This window comes from Gallinula chloropus (genome assembly GCF_964237585.1).
Source record: "Gallinula chloropus genome assembly, chromosome: 8".
In the NCBI taxonomy this organism is placed as follows: domain Eukaryota; kingdom Metazoa; phylum Chordata; class Aves; order Gruiformes; family Rallidae; genus Gallinula; species Gallinula chloropus.
This window is the reverse complement of record NC_140093.1, coordinates 8095806-8109409: the sequence shown is the minus strand read 5'-3', so window position 1 is coordinate 8109409 and position 13604 is coordinate 8095806.

The following is a 13604-nucleotide window of genomic DNA, read 5'->3' as shown; positions in this document are numbered from 1 at the left end:
TTACTGTGTCTTTCATTTTTCCTCAGTGATCTCAGCCTTAAATAAAACTTCTTTCAACGAAATGACAACTGGTCTCAGAAGACTTGTACAGTCCTTAGTACAAGTGTAGTAGCGACAACCTTGTAAGAGTAATTTATTAGGTGCTATGGCTTCAATCCATGAATCAGAAAAACAGACAGGAAAGGTATATGTAAAATTATATATACAATATTATATAGACAAGCATTACACTACGTAAGGGGAAACCAAGCGATTAACAAGTTTTACAGCCTGTTCCCAGAGACACTCTCTCGCTAGTGACAAAACCAAAGAGCTAACTGCATGCTCAGTGAATTTTGGTAGCAGCTACACCTTCACCATCATTTTCCCCTGCAATCTTCCTCCCCTCTACCCCAAGGCAAGTACCAATGTAGTGAATAACATAACTGGAATAGAGGCCCACCATTTGAGGAAGTCTGTGAAACAGCAGAAGCAAACAAGTTCTGTCAGCAATCATCAGCTCCAACCTGCTTCCTTGTTTGCAATGGGGCAGGATGCAAAACCACCCGCATCTCAGCTCCATGAACTGCCACTCAGTGGTAAGGCCTGACCTACAATCGGCCATACTGAGTGCACTCAGTTCCTTCAGACAGAATCTGGCACAGAAACCCAAAACACATTGCACTCTCTTGCCTTCAGAAGTTGTTCAGATAGTTGCACAGAAGATGCTCAGAAGATGCTCAGATACACCATGCAATTTACTGAAGTATCATGATATGGGGATTGCCACATAACCTTCCCTCCCATTGGTTTCTCCACATGTAGTCTGGCAGTGCATTATACAGTGATTTCCCCTTCATGTCATTACCACTGTTCTATTGGAAACAAATCTCTGCACCGCGCACCAAGTCACATTTCGTATTACCCTTGGGGACACTCTTCACTTTTATGGATAGGAAAAAGAAGGAAAGATGACAAGGAATAACAACTGCCCATCATGACAGCCTTGCAAGTGTGCAAAGTTTTCTGACAACATGATTGTCATTAACAGACTACAAATCCTAATTAAAGTGGAAATGCATGCCTTGTTTCTTCTTTCTTCCTCTAAAAGCAGTCACCATTTCAAGTGCTGTCAAAAGTGGCACTATTTAAAGGTCAAAAAAGTTGACAAAAATCTGAGCAATTAGCTGCTGTCAAGTAAAAATGATGGTCTAACAGATTATACTACTAGAAGCTTTCCATATTCACAGAAAAATGAAACTAGATCAAATGAGAGTGCTTTAACCTTTCCTTACTCCCTTTTTTCAAATGTGATGCTTCACAAGAGACCAGGTCCTGTGTTGTACTAGCTCTGCAATCAAACTACCCTTTTTCCAGATGCTGAATCACTATCATTATGGATGCTTTCTGTAACTCAAAAGGAGAGGCAAAATTTGTCAGACTGCACTCGTACCGGTATGTTTGTGTACCACACAAACAGAGGACAAAAGGTAAATTGAAGTGATGCAAGCTGTTTGGCACTGCCTATCAGTGTTGATAACAGTGTGGATAACTTGGTCCAAAGACGGTTTTGTCAGACAAATCCTAACCAGAGGGAGCTTCACCCTCTAGTCTAGCAAAGAGACACTCTAGTCTTCCATACACAGAACTTGCCCGCACACGTGGTTTTACAGGCCACGAGTTTCATAAAGCTCCCAACAATACTACAAGTACATAATAAATTACACATTTCCAAAGTACTTTGAGCTCTTCAGATAAAAAGGAGTGAAATCAGAAGTTACTTGTGTGACATATTATTAAACTGAGTCTGAACTTGCATTTTGGGCAACAATTTAGGACCAAACCATTAACTAACATCCAAGACTAAATCACACTTAGATATCTACTGAGACAAGGAAACATTTCTATATGGAATCTAAAACAGGAAGGAGATAATAACTATTGTACTGTTTTAATGTTATTTGCAACAGTCTAAAGGCACCATAAAGTATACATGATTTATACAATAACCTTCATAATAATTCAAGGGGAAAAAAAAAGGGAGAGTCTGATCCAGATTAAATAGAGGTCATGTAATAATGGTTACAGAGCCACTGCACCTGGAGTTACTTCCAAACACATGGCTTAGCTTTTTTATAAAAGTAAAGCTTCTTTGATTGCCAAGTTTTTTTCCCACATTGAGAACATGCTCTAGCACAGGAGAGGAACAAGAATCAACCAAAGAGCTAGCATTATAGATTTTTCAACCCTTTAAAACAAATTAAAGAATCTGCCCTGCACATCACTAGATAACATGGCAAATAGGTTTTATTTGCTGTATTACAATTATTTTTATTTACCAAAAGTAAGTCTCCAGATAGCTACATTGATCCTGCTACACTTGGGGCCATTTAATCTAAAGAAAACTCTTGTACAGAAAATGTTTTTAAAAACCAACAATAGCAGCAAAGGGCATCTTGGGGAGCTTTAATGATATTTTTCTGTTCAGTGCAAGTTTAGCATTCCCACAGAACAGATCAATACTACTTGTTTCTCCTAGATACGTTGGGGAGCATCCTGCACTTGAACCCATCCAAAAAGATCAATCCCCCTTGGCCCTTTTGGCTTTCTTCTCAGCATTTCACAGCAGCAGCTGGCCATCCAGCTGGTATGAATACCAGAGACAAGACAGGTATCTGTTGGATCTCATTCATTTCCTGTCCGAATCAAAAAGGAATTCTCTAGAGAAAGGAATGCTATTTAGTCCAACCTGGAAAGCCCATTTTCTTTACTTTATTTCCACATATACAAATATCTGTGGACAAATTAAAAGCTTACTTCAGGGCTGGCAGCAGTTCTCCCGTCAGGAGTAGGGCAGAACTTTGAGGGGGCTTCTAACTCTTTGCACTTCTAACTCTTCTAACTCTTCAGTGATGAATTTATGCTGCTCAAGTCATTCACTTAATATCTCCTGGCTACTTTTAATGTTCTTTAGGCTTTTCATTCTCATTTTCCCATCTCACTTTATACTTTTTACCACTAATACTTTGTCAGGACAAGATGTGAGAACTAACAAGTATTTCCCTTTCCCCTGAGTCGCAAACACCACCTTCTTGTGTTTATTACCAAAGCTGGCCAAAATTATAGGAGACTTCAGCTACTTGGCGTCTCTTCTTGCTTTTTAAATTAGAAACTCTCATAGTTCTGTATTTCATAATAAAACATAGCTGTGAGACTAGCAGGTAAAGAGGACTAGGGTTAAAGCCACCTGCAAGCATACATTCCCATTTAAATGCAGAGTTGGGAATTTTGTACAGAGTGGGAAAACAGTTGGGGGTTTTTTTGAAAAAAAACCAAACAGTATTCTGAAGTGGATTCACTGTCCTTAAGACCTTACACACACTCATCTTGTCTTTGGTTCTCATTTTCATGCTCTATTAATAGAAAGGGCTTGAAATGGATTCCCCCCCCCTTACATACTGCTACCCACTCCCATCCCAGAGCACCAAACCAATAGATAACAAACATAAGCTTAAATCAGAATATTAACCATGGTAAAAAAAAAGAAAAAAAAAATCAGAAGCATCTGATGATGCTGGAAATGTCCATTTCCCAGCTGCCCAAGAGGTCATATTTTAACAAGCATGACTCCTACCTGCTGAAGACAGATTACCGCATCGCGACTCAGAAGTGCCCAGAACACTTTTATCATTTGACATGGGTGGTCACACAAGATACCAAAGCACAGCCAAAGGGTGGCCAGAAGCTATCATGCAAGCAGCAAAAGTCTGCTTCTGACAAATGCATGCTGGCAGGGAACAAGGACATTCTGACTTCACAATGCCATGGCCCACAAACAGCATTTCGCCACTACTCCAGTCTGCCCACTGTCTGCAAGATCTCCTTGAATCAAGTATAATTTCTTCTTCCAAACCACATTACAAATGCAGTAAGAGGAATTCAGTAAAAGTAAAAACCACTGCTGGTTTCTACTGAAGATAGCTAAACTCACTGCTAAAAGGTTTTTTACTGTCAAGGGGAAAAAAGACAAAATAACACCCAAAAAACCCAAAAAAACAATGACCATACAACACAGTCTTGGTTTAAAGTTATCCACATCTTTATGGCATATTCCATACATCTTTATTTCCAATTCTGTGATGTTTTCATAGACATCTAAGATGGCATGAAATACTGACAGATGAACACACCTTCCTGCAACACCCCCACCCTCTCCATTTGTGCTGAAACTGCTACCCTCATGTCAGTTCATATGCAGCTTTAATTGCAGTTGTAATGGCAAAGGTCAATATTGATCCTTTAACCCATCTACCCTGCAAGACTTCACAAGCTTATTCTCATTCATACAGAATATTGAACAGTATTAAGAGCTGTTGGCAAGTGAAAACAGGGTCAAGGACTACGTTTCTGATGCTCGTTGCAATATATTCTCACCACAAGCATTTCAATAAGCTCTAGGACAGGGCAGCAGAACAAGCCTAGAAGAAATCCGAAACTGTAGAACTACTTAAATTTTGTTAATCAGACACTAATTGTCAAGCATTTGCTGCATTTGGAAATGTAACCGAGTCAAGTGGCAGTCAAAATAGAGTAAAAATAATTTCCTAAATACAACAGCTGGAAAAAGAAGCACACAGCTTTCTGTCTCAGTATGGGAGCAAGACTATCAAGCCTGTGCCCACCGTTTTCCCTGTTGCGAATCAAAGCTGAACCAAGAGGTCACACAAATCTTGACACCCAAGGAGAAAAAGCTTTGGTACTGCAATAATAAAGAACCTACTGAGCCAAGTGTCAGCAGGAACCTGTGAAAGAGGCATCTTTTTCTGGACCCAACTCCCATTAACTTCCCACCAGAAAAAAAACACCAACAAATGCATGTTTCCACAAGATCCCAGCTGATACAGGGTGCAAACGCAGCAGCTCCATGTCTAGATACCACATCACATCATTTGGCTCAAAATTCATCCAAACCTCAGAGGCGCAATACAGCTCTCAGTACTATTTAAGGTTTTCCACCTCATTAATAGAATTTCTCAGGTTTGAGGGAGGGGCTGTTTCATGAGCTTTTTTACTGAATGAGAAAACACCAAGACAAAATTGCCTGCCTGAGTTGTGATGTTTGATTACAACAGCAGAAGCACACCATCACATGTCTGAGACCACAGCAAATAAATAAATCTCAGGCTAGACCAACATGATGATGTACAAACATGCTTTCTAGGTTAAAACATCTCAGGTAAGTAAAAACATTTGTCTAGACGTTGGCTACAAAAACCTAAGTTGAAGATCCAGATCAATTCAGTCCACTAATGACATTTGAGAGCTTTCACAGAACCTTCAAGGTAGACTAGGAACAACCTTGGAGCCTTTCTCAGTCCAGAAAACATGACCTGTCTACAGATAGAAGAGAGTCATAGGGAGTTAGGATGAATTGGAGATGCCTCATGCTACCACATGTTCCTTTTGAGCACCTGCTTACAGGGTCTGCACTGAAAATCAACTGCCTGATGACCTGCAACCAAGAGCCCTTGTATCCTGTTTTATACGAAGAAGCTCCAGGAAACCAGCAGCAAATAAAACACAAAGTTCAATCATTAAAAAACAAAGCAATAATGTAAACACATTTGATATTACCTGAGCTATTCAGACACCTTAAGAAGATACTGATGCTGAATCATTCACCACTAAGCACTGACAACATTCATATTACTTTCCTTTGTGTACTACTATTTTGTAACAAGAGAGAGCAGTCAGTTTCCCCTATTTAATTCATGTAATTTACATGGCACTGGCTAAACTTACATCATCCTCTCTGTTCAATAAGACAGAGTGTACATTGTAACACATTTTTCCACATATGAAAGCTTCCGAGGCCAATGCACTTGGGCTGACTCACAGATTAGTATCTATAGAGGTCTTTCAGAAGGGAATAGCCAGCCATTACGCTCACTGTACAACAAATTATTACTGGTTTACAATACAAAGGCTATTTACATGAAGGACTCTTCCTTACCTATGACAAAATGCCTGTCAGAAGCCAAACCCTGAAATGTTTTTGGGAGGTCATAAAGTAAATAGTTTCCTGGGAAGGACGGTAAGAAGTTATCCTAGAATTTGAACCAGTTTACTACTTCCACGTATTTGTAGATCAAGGCCCCAGCTGGAAAGCAAGCTGTTATACAGTTCTGTTTGTTCCTTATTTCAGAATATGTTGAGATAAGGCCCATGTTCCCTCATGTTACAGTGTCAGGAAACAATAATTGTTAAGAGATACAATTAGGGGTACATTGCTCATGCTACAGGTTTGTGCAAACTGCTTTCAAACAAACAAGTCTGTGGAAGCGAAAGGCACTCTTATCACCAGTTTCCCTTTCAAAAGGGAATGATATGCAAGGTGTTTCATGTTGACTAACCATTTGGGTTAAAAGGGGGAGGGGGAATGCATTCGTTTGAAACAGCTGAGGAAATAGGAACAGTTCGGCCAGGGCTAAAACAGGATGTAAAAATCTTTCTTGATTACGGCCTTCCAAAGCAGTGGCAGCAGGGAAAGAAAACAGAAGCAATTTTTAACCTCTCTTAAGCCAGGACACTAATAAGATGCAGTTGTATTAAGAAAGTGACATACATTTACACCCAAAAATCCCACCAAACCACCCAACAAAGAAAACCTTCTTGTAGCTTTCAGTTAAGCATGTTGTCCTGCTCACAGCAGCAGCCCAAACATATGCGCAGAGGTCACAGAAGGTAAAATAAGATACTGGAGTAACTTCAACATCTTGAGCAAATCCCCCAAGTTTTAATTCCCCTTCGTTCTCGTTCCTCCAGATGCTCCTCAGGATTTACAAAATTAAGTTACATAAAAATGCTTTCATTCTTATGAAATAGGAATTTCATTTCATCCAATTCAGACAACCTAATAGCTGTACAGATTACTGTACCCTTGTTGCATAGGAAACCACTTTAAAAAAATGAAGGCTTCTTCACTGAAAAACAAAAAAAAAAGGAAGAAAATACTTTTCAGTAGTGTTACATTTCAGTAGATTTGCATCTGCTGTCGTAGCGAAGTGTCGCTGACAGAAGTGGAATTTAGTTAAAATATCTTGTTATAAAATGTCTTTCATAGCCATTTACAACAGGATAAAATCAATAAATCCAAGACTCAAAAAATATTCATTGAAAAGAAGCTGCATTATCAGATGTGTGAAGATAATCTTGATGGGAATGCGGTTATCTTCTATGAGATAATTTGAATTTGATTCCATTCATAGAAGATCAATTGAACAAGTATAACAAAACCCACAATTAATCTGAAAACAAGAATGTAACATGAAGTTTCCCAGCACCTCCAGGTTTTTTAATGAAGGAAACATTTCCTTCTTTCATCAGAAGACATATCTAATAAAGTTTTATTAAAATGTAAAGTAACAGAACAGAAAGGTTTAAAGTACAGCTTCTGTACAGTGTAATGAAGTTTTGGCTCATAAAAATGCTTCCACTTTCATTAAAGAGATCAATGAACCCAAAAAATTTAGGTTAGCATAAATATATGGGCAAGTCCTGCAGAACACCTTTTAACTGAAAATAGTTTGTAAGCTTCAATATGAACCAAGACATCTTTCACAAAGGAATACAAATGAAGGAAACACCATGGTAACAGACTAACAAACCTGAGGTCTTTTGCAAAGGACCAAGGGACAGCCAGCCCTGAAGATAGCAAGAAACTCGAAGCAAAACACATTTGAACAAGCCCAGCAAAGAGAGGAACACGGAGCACGAGTAAAGGCAGATCTTGGCACAACCATGGCATCAGCAGGAGGGTGACGGAGGGACGGTATTTCTTCCAGAGGGATGTCATTCACAGAGCCAAATATTACATCTGAACATTCCTGCATGCCCAGTTCTTAGACATACCTGCTTTAAACTGGCTATACACCACTGTGTTGCTCGATAACAAAATATATAGCTTGAATCATAAGAAGACATACTAAAAAATGAATCAAGTCCAAGACCTGGAAATGTTTGGGTTTTTTTCTTCCAGTTGCAATAATACATAAAAAATGCCTTCAAAGTTTCTGAGGCAATAAACATAAATGTTTAGTAATAAATGTTAGTAATAATGGTTACATTGTAACAGCTAGGGATCCCTCCCAGATCCAAAAATACGTCTTCATGTCAATTCCCACTGCAGATTTCTGAGGTTGCCAAGTACCATTCCCACTGTTCCCAGTAAAGGGCCCCCAGCTGTCCTCAAATTGTTTTCCCCACTCCTAACATATCTGGCAATATCCCTGAGAGTTACTGTTTTGCTTCTGTTGCAGTCTTTGGAATGAAGAAGCAAAATATGAATTTATATACACACATACAGAGAAATACACAGCAGATTCCTACAGGTTTGCATTGAGCTGCTTTTACCTATTGACTTGATTTTCATGTAATGGTCCAACTGATATAAGTACACCTTTGCAAACACCTTGCTGGGCTACCTGCTCCCACAGAGCAAGACGAGCATTATTAGCTAAAATTTAAGACTGCCTCCTAAACCATCAAATGTGATTAATAACCTCCAAAAGGAGTAACATTGCACATACAAAAAAAGCCCCACTTGATAATTGCCACATATAAAAAAGCAATCTAATAAGTAAACACAATTTCTAAAAGCCAAACATTACTGAGGAAACTAGCTAAACACAAATCTAATCTAATATGAGGCACAGAAGTTTAGGATATTACCAAGGAGCAGCAAGAAAACATTGACCTTTCAGCTATATCCTACTACTAATCTATCAAGTGTGGCCCCGTTTTCCAACGGGTTTTAAAAGTTGCAACAACAAAAGGTTTCAGAGGGTAGTGTCTCATGCTGCGATGCAACCAATTGCTTGCTGATATTCCCAGTCTTGGTACATGTTATCTAGACTAAGAAAGCACGTGACAAACAGTTATCAGTGAGACTTAAAATACAATGAAATCTTTCTATGATGAGAAACTAAGGGATGCGTACCCACAGTCACACAAAACAAGGGGAGCTGGCGTACCTGATATATAACTACTTAAAAACATAACCCATTTCACACTGCTCACAAAGTTTTCTGACAGCTGAAGGGATAACAGATAAACTGAGCAAAAAGGTTTCCAACTGGAAGAGCACAAGCATGAGGCTTCAAAATAGCTGTATACTCAGGCTTCCAGCCCCAGCAGTGCTCACTGGGCTCGCAGCTGGGATTGCTTAGGCAGATCTCAGCAGAGAGGAATTTGCACTCTTTGAGGATGAACTATATTCTAAAGATTGCACAAAGTCCCTGAATTGTACCAGGTCTGCACAACATATGACTCTTCAGCTGGATGCGTGCAACTAAGACACTTCATTGGCCTGCTATGTTCTCTAGATAAAGTGTTTGCCTGACTATTCCCTCAGTCATAAATCACAGGAACAGCAGCTATAAAGTCACCTGCTCCTTCCTCTCTGCCCACTGGGCAGCTGTCTGGGACACTCCATTAGGAATCATCCACAGCCAAGTTGGGCAGGAGGCCAAGAGGGAAACTGAGGCACTAGGATCACAGTCATTAGTGGGACTATCAGCAGGCCATCAGGAAGGAAGGATGACTGTTGGCCATAAAGATTTATGGAAATGCGACAATCAACAAGGGAAAGGAACCAAAAATAGATTCAAAATTCTCAGATTTAATTTGGAAGTGAATAAAGGTAGCTAAAAAAGCAGAGGAGGATTTCAACCATCAGAACAGCGAAACCATGGGAAGACAAGGATGTGAGCAAGCATCATGAACTTCTGAGTAGCGCCAGATGTAACGGCTGCTAATGATGGCATGTGATTGCATTTCAGGACTGGGAAGATCCCTTCCTGTGAGAGAGAAGGGGTCAGGAGAAAGCCTGTCTGCCCCCAAATCAATCCTACTCTCACCGTCTGCAAAGCAGCTAGATTTATCCAGGGATTTGCAAGCCAGATGCTCAAAGTATTAATTTTAAGCACATTTTTACTCACCAAAAACATTTCTTGACAACAAACAGGTCAGTTTAAAGCAACACAATCCCACGCTTGGAAGAACTACTTGTTGTACAACAGGTAATTGATGTCAGTTTTACAGTTGTCTTATTTTTGCTATACTAAAGATTAAGCTGACTGCCAAAATATTAGCCTTAAGCTTCCTCAAAGCGCGTAATTCTTCCATATTAAAGCATATATTGCATTTTAAAATGTCAATTAAGTAGTTTGTTGAAACACTGTATTTTGCCTAGAGTTTTAAAAGGCTAAAATTATCCCTAATTCATAGAAATGAAAAAGTGTAAAGTCTTTCTTAGCTTTGTAAGCACTAACAAAATTACTTTAATTTAGATTTTATTACAGCATGTACCTCTGCAGCAATATATGCCATAGTACAATGAAAGTAAGAACATTTTCATAATTACAGTGATTTTGCTACAGATGAGTATGTCCAATTTAACACAGCAATGTTCAATTGGGCACCCAACGGGGCGGGGGGAGGCTTAAATTGCAGATGTACACATTTAGGAATCTACAACAACATACTAAATGATCGATAATATAACAGATACTCTCCTTAAACTACAGATTAATAGCACAAGCTGCTGTTAACCCAGCTTTGACGCTAGATTCCAGTATGTGTCAGCTTTAAATCAGGAGAGGACAAGAGAAAAATGGAAGTGATTTATTATATACAATGTTTTCTGGGAAATTGGGTTTGAGGAACAGAGTTACATAAATTTTCTGCAGTGCTGGAAGATACATTATTCCATTCTTTGGTATACAAAATAACAGGATAAAGCAGTCAGGAGAATACCACAGTTTGAGATATAACCCAAACAAAACAATATGCACCCTATCATTTTTCAAAAATTAGGAAAAAAAAAGGAGAAAAATTTAGAGGATTATGGCTGCCTTTTCATAAAGGTTCACAAAATTAGAAACTTCAGTTACTGTTATTTTGTTCTAGTTTACTCAAATCTAGGATCAAATAGAGATTAACCCTAAAAAACAGGGAGAACAATTACCACCACCACCTCCACCCATCAAGCTTTCTCTTGCATTAAGTGTTACCCCATCACACAACATGGGATCTCCCACTACAGTCATGAAGACCCATCTAGCAACCTGTACTACATGTTTGGCTTTTACGGAGACCAACAGAATAGCATTTCACATTATGAACACTCATATTTTCCACCCCTTAAAAGCCAAGTAAACAAATGGATATTTATTTAACCTAACCAGCACAGGACACCAAGGCAGCTCCCAGGACTGGCTCAATGCACACAGGCTGCCCACACCTAGGGAGGGCTGAGACTACCTCCATACCCCTCCAGCGAGGCCATGCAGGCAGCACTCAGGGCTTTGCTGCAGGGCAGCTCTACACCTACCTTGCAGCACCGAAGAGGCTCCCACGCCACCACCTGCCAAGGTGGAATCCATGCCACTCTGTACCCTCACACTGCACTGGCAAGCAGTCACTCATGTCAGGCAGCAACTTGCCTCTCAAACCTCTGCTCTCTCTACAAAAAGCTTTGCACCACCCCCACACCAGAGCTCCCACTTCCCAGCAGGCAGCTGGGACACATCAGAACCAATTAGGCCCCCTCCCACTCCCCAATGGAGGGAAGGCAGGAAGGTGGCCTCCCACCACCTGAAAGTTATTATCCCAGCCATGGACAGCTGTGCTTCACCTTGCAGCCCTTTGTCTCATTGCAACCCTGTGGGAAGCTCCCCAGAAAAAGCCAGGAGGCACCCAAACCTAAGGGGTTGTGCCAAGCTAAACCAGAGAAGCAGGTCCATAACCAAACTCAGCTGCTCCCTGCACCCTGGCAGTCAGGGCCCTACTTCCACACCTGATTTCTGTCACTTAGCAGCAGTGGCTCCAAGGCAGTCACCTGGGATGTCTCCCTGCCCAGCTTCACCAGCCCCAGGGGCCTCTTGGTGGGTGGCAGAGGCACCCAGCAGTGCCCTCTGCCAGCCACCTGGAAGGGGGGCAGTTCACCCTGAGCCACCCTCAAGCAGCCACACTGGTGGTGGTGAAGGGTACAAGGGACTGAAGGGGAAGGGGGGAAGGGGCAGGTAAAGACCGTTATAACCTCAAAAACTTGATGAATGACTATTTAATATTGAACCCATATCTTCTGTAAATGGATGCACCAAGGCAATAAGGCAGGCAAACAGCAAGAATGGAAAAATCTTTCAAAAAAATATGGACAGCAAAATCTCACTCAAGGCAAATTTAATTAATATTAATTAAAATTAATGCCCAAGAATGGTGGAGGTAGGGTGATTAGCAGGATAGATCGCCACCTCTCAAGAGAAGAGAAAACTATTGCTTAGTTCAACACACACAGCTGAAGAATTTTATTCAAATAGATTAACTGATATCTTCCAAGTAGCTTAAGGTCTGCATCCCTAACCACTTAAGTCAATAGGATTTTTGACAGTGGTTGTAGCAACCGCAGGAATCCGCTTTACAGACTTGCTCACTGCACATCTGTAAAACCCTGCAGATCTCAACATTCCTTTATTTGACCAAACGTTCCCCATGTGACATTTTCCATTTACTTCTGGAGAAAAACCATCTAAAAAATTTCTCAAACAATACAAAACAAGACTTTCTAGTACATACCCTTTGGGCTGAACATCTTCCTGTAAAATCTTAATACTATCAATGAAAAATTAGTACTGAAGGGGGTTTTAAGCCATGACCAAAAGCATTCTCCGGCCCTAAGGCAGGATTAGCTGCCTCTAGATATTGCTGACAGATCCTTATTTCACTTCATTTCTTTAAAAATACCAAGGGCAGAAATGTCATCTTTCCACATTCAACCTGTGCTGTGTTTCACTGTTATTTTTTATCCTTACTGTAATTTTCTTTGCCACTGTACTTTTGTCTTACCTGTTGGGTTAGTCAGATCACTCCATTCCTATCCAAAGTGGCCTTCCATTCCTTTCCATGGACAAAGGAGATGTGGCCATCTCTTTCTGGAATAAATAACATCACATTCTCATACCTTCCTGGTCTTTCTCTTTACTTTACATCTGACCTTCACCTCACAGTCCCAACTCCTGCTTGATATGCACTGAATGGAATAACAGAAACAATTTCCCAGCCTAGAATTTGTGAATTAGCTCTGCACCCTGAAGCAATGTGGTCTGGTCTACCTTAACATACTTCTAATAAAAGCCTGTTGCAAATTATCCTACTCACAGGGGAATGGAGCCCAAAAAGACAGTGGGATTCAAGATGAGTAAGATTTTTTCAGTGTTTTGGTACAACCTGTTAACAATATTTTTCTGAAAAACATCTAAGTAACAATGAGGCATAACATCACATTTCACATGCCCGAGCAATTACTCCTGTATTTAAATGCTTATAAGCAGCAACCTTGGATTCTAAGCCTTCAGGCCTCACACAGCGAGTACCTTTCCCTGTCATTATTCTTCCAGCCTGATTGTATGGGGCGCCTGAGCAACAAAGCACACTCGAGAATTTGTTTGGCTTCAGTGTGAGAAATTAGAGAACAAATGCCTTGACAATGATACCTAAAAAGCATCTTCTAGTCTAAGAAGAAAAAAAGATTGTACATAGTTCATGCTGCAAGGCAGACAAAATGA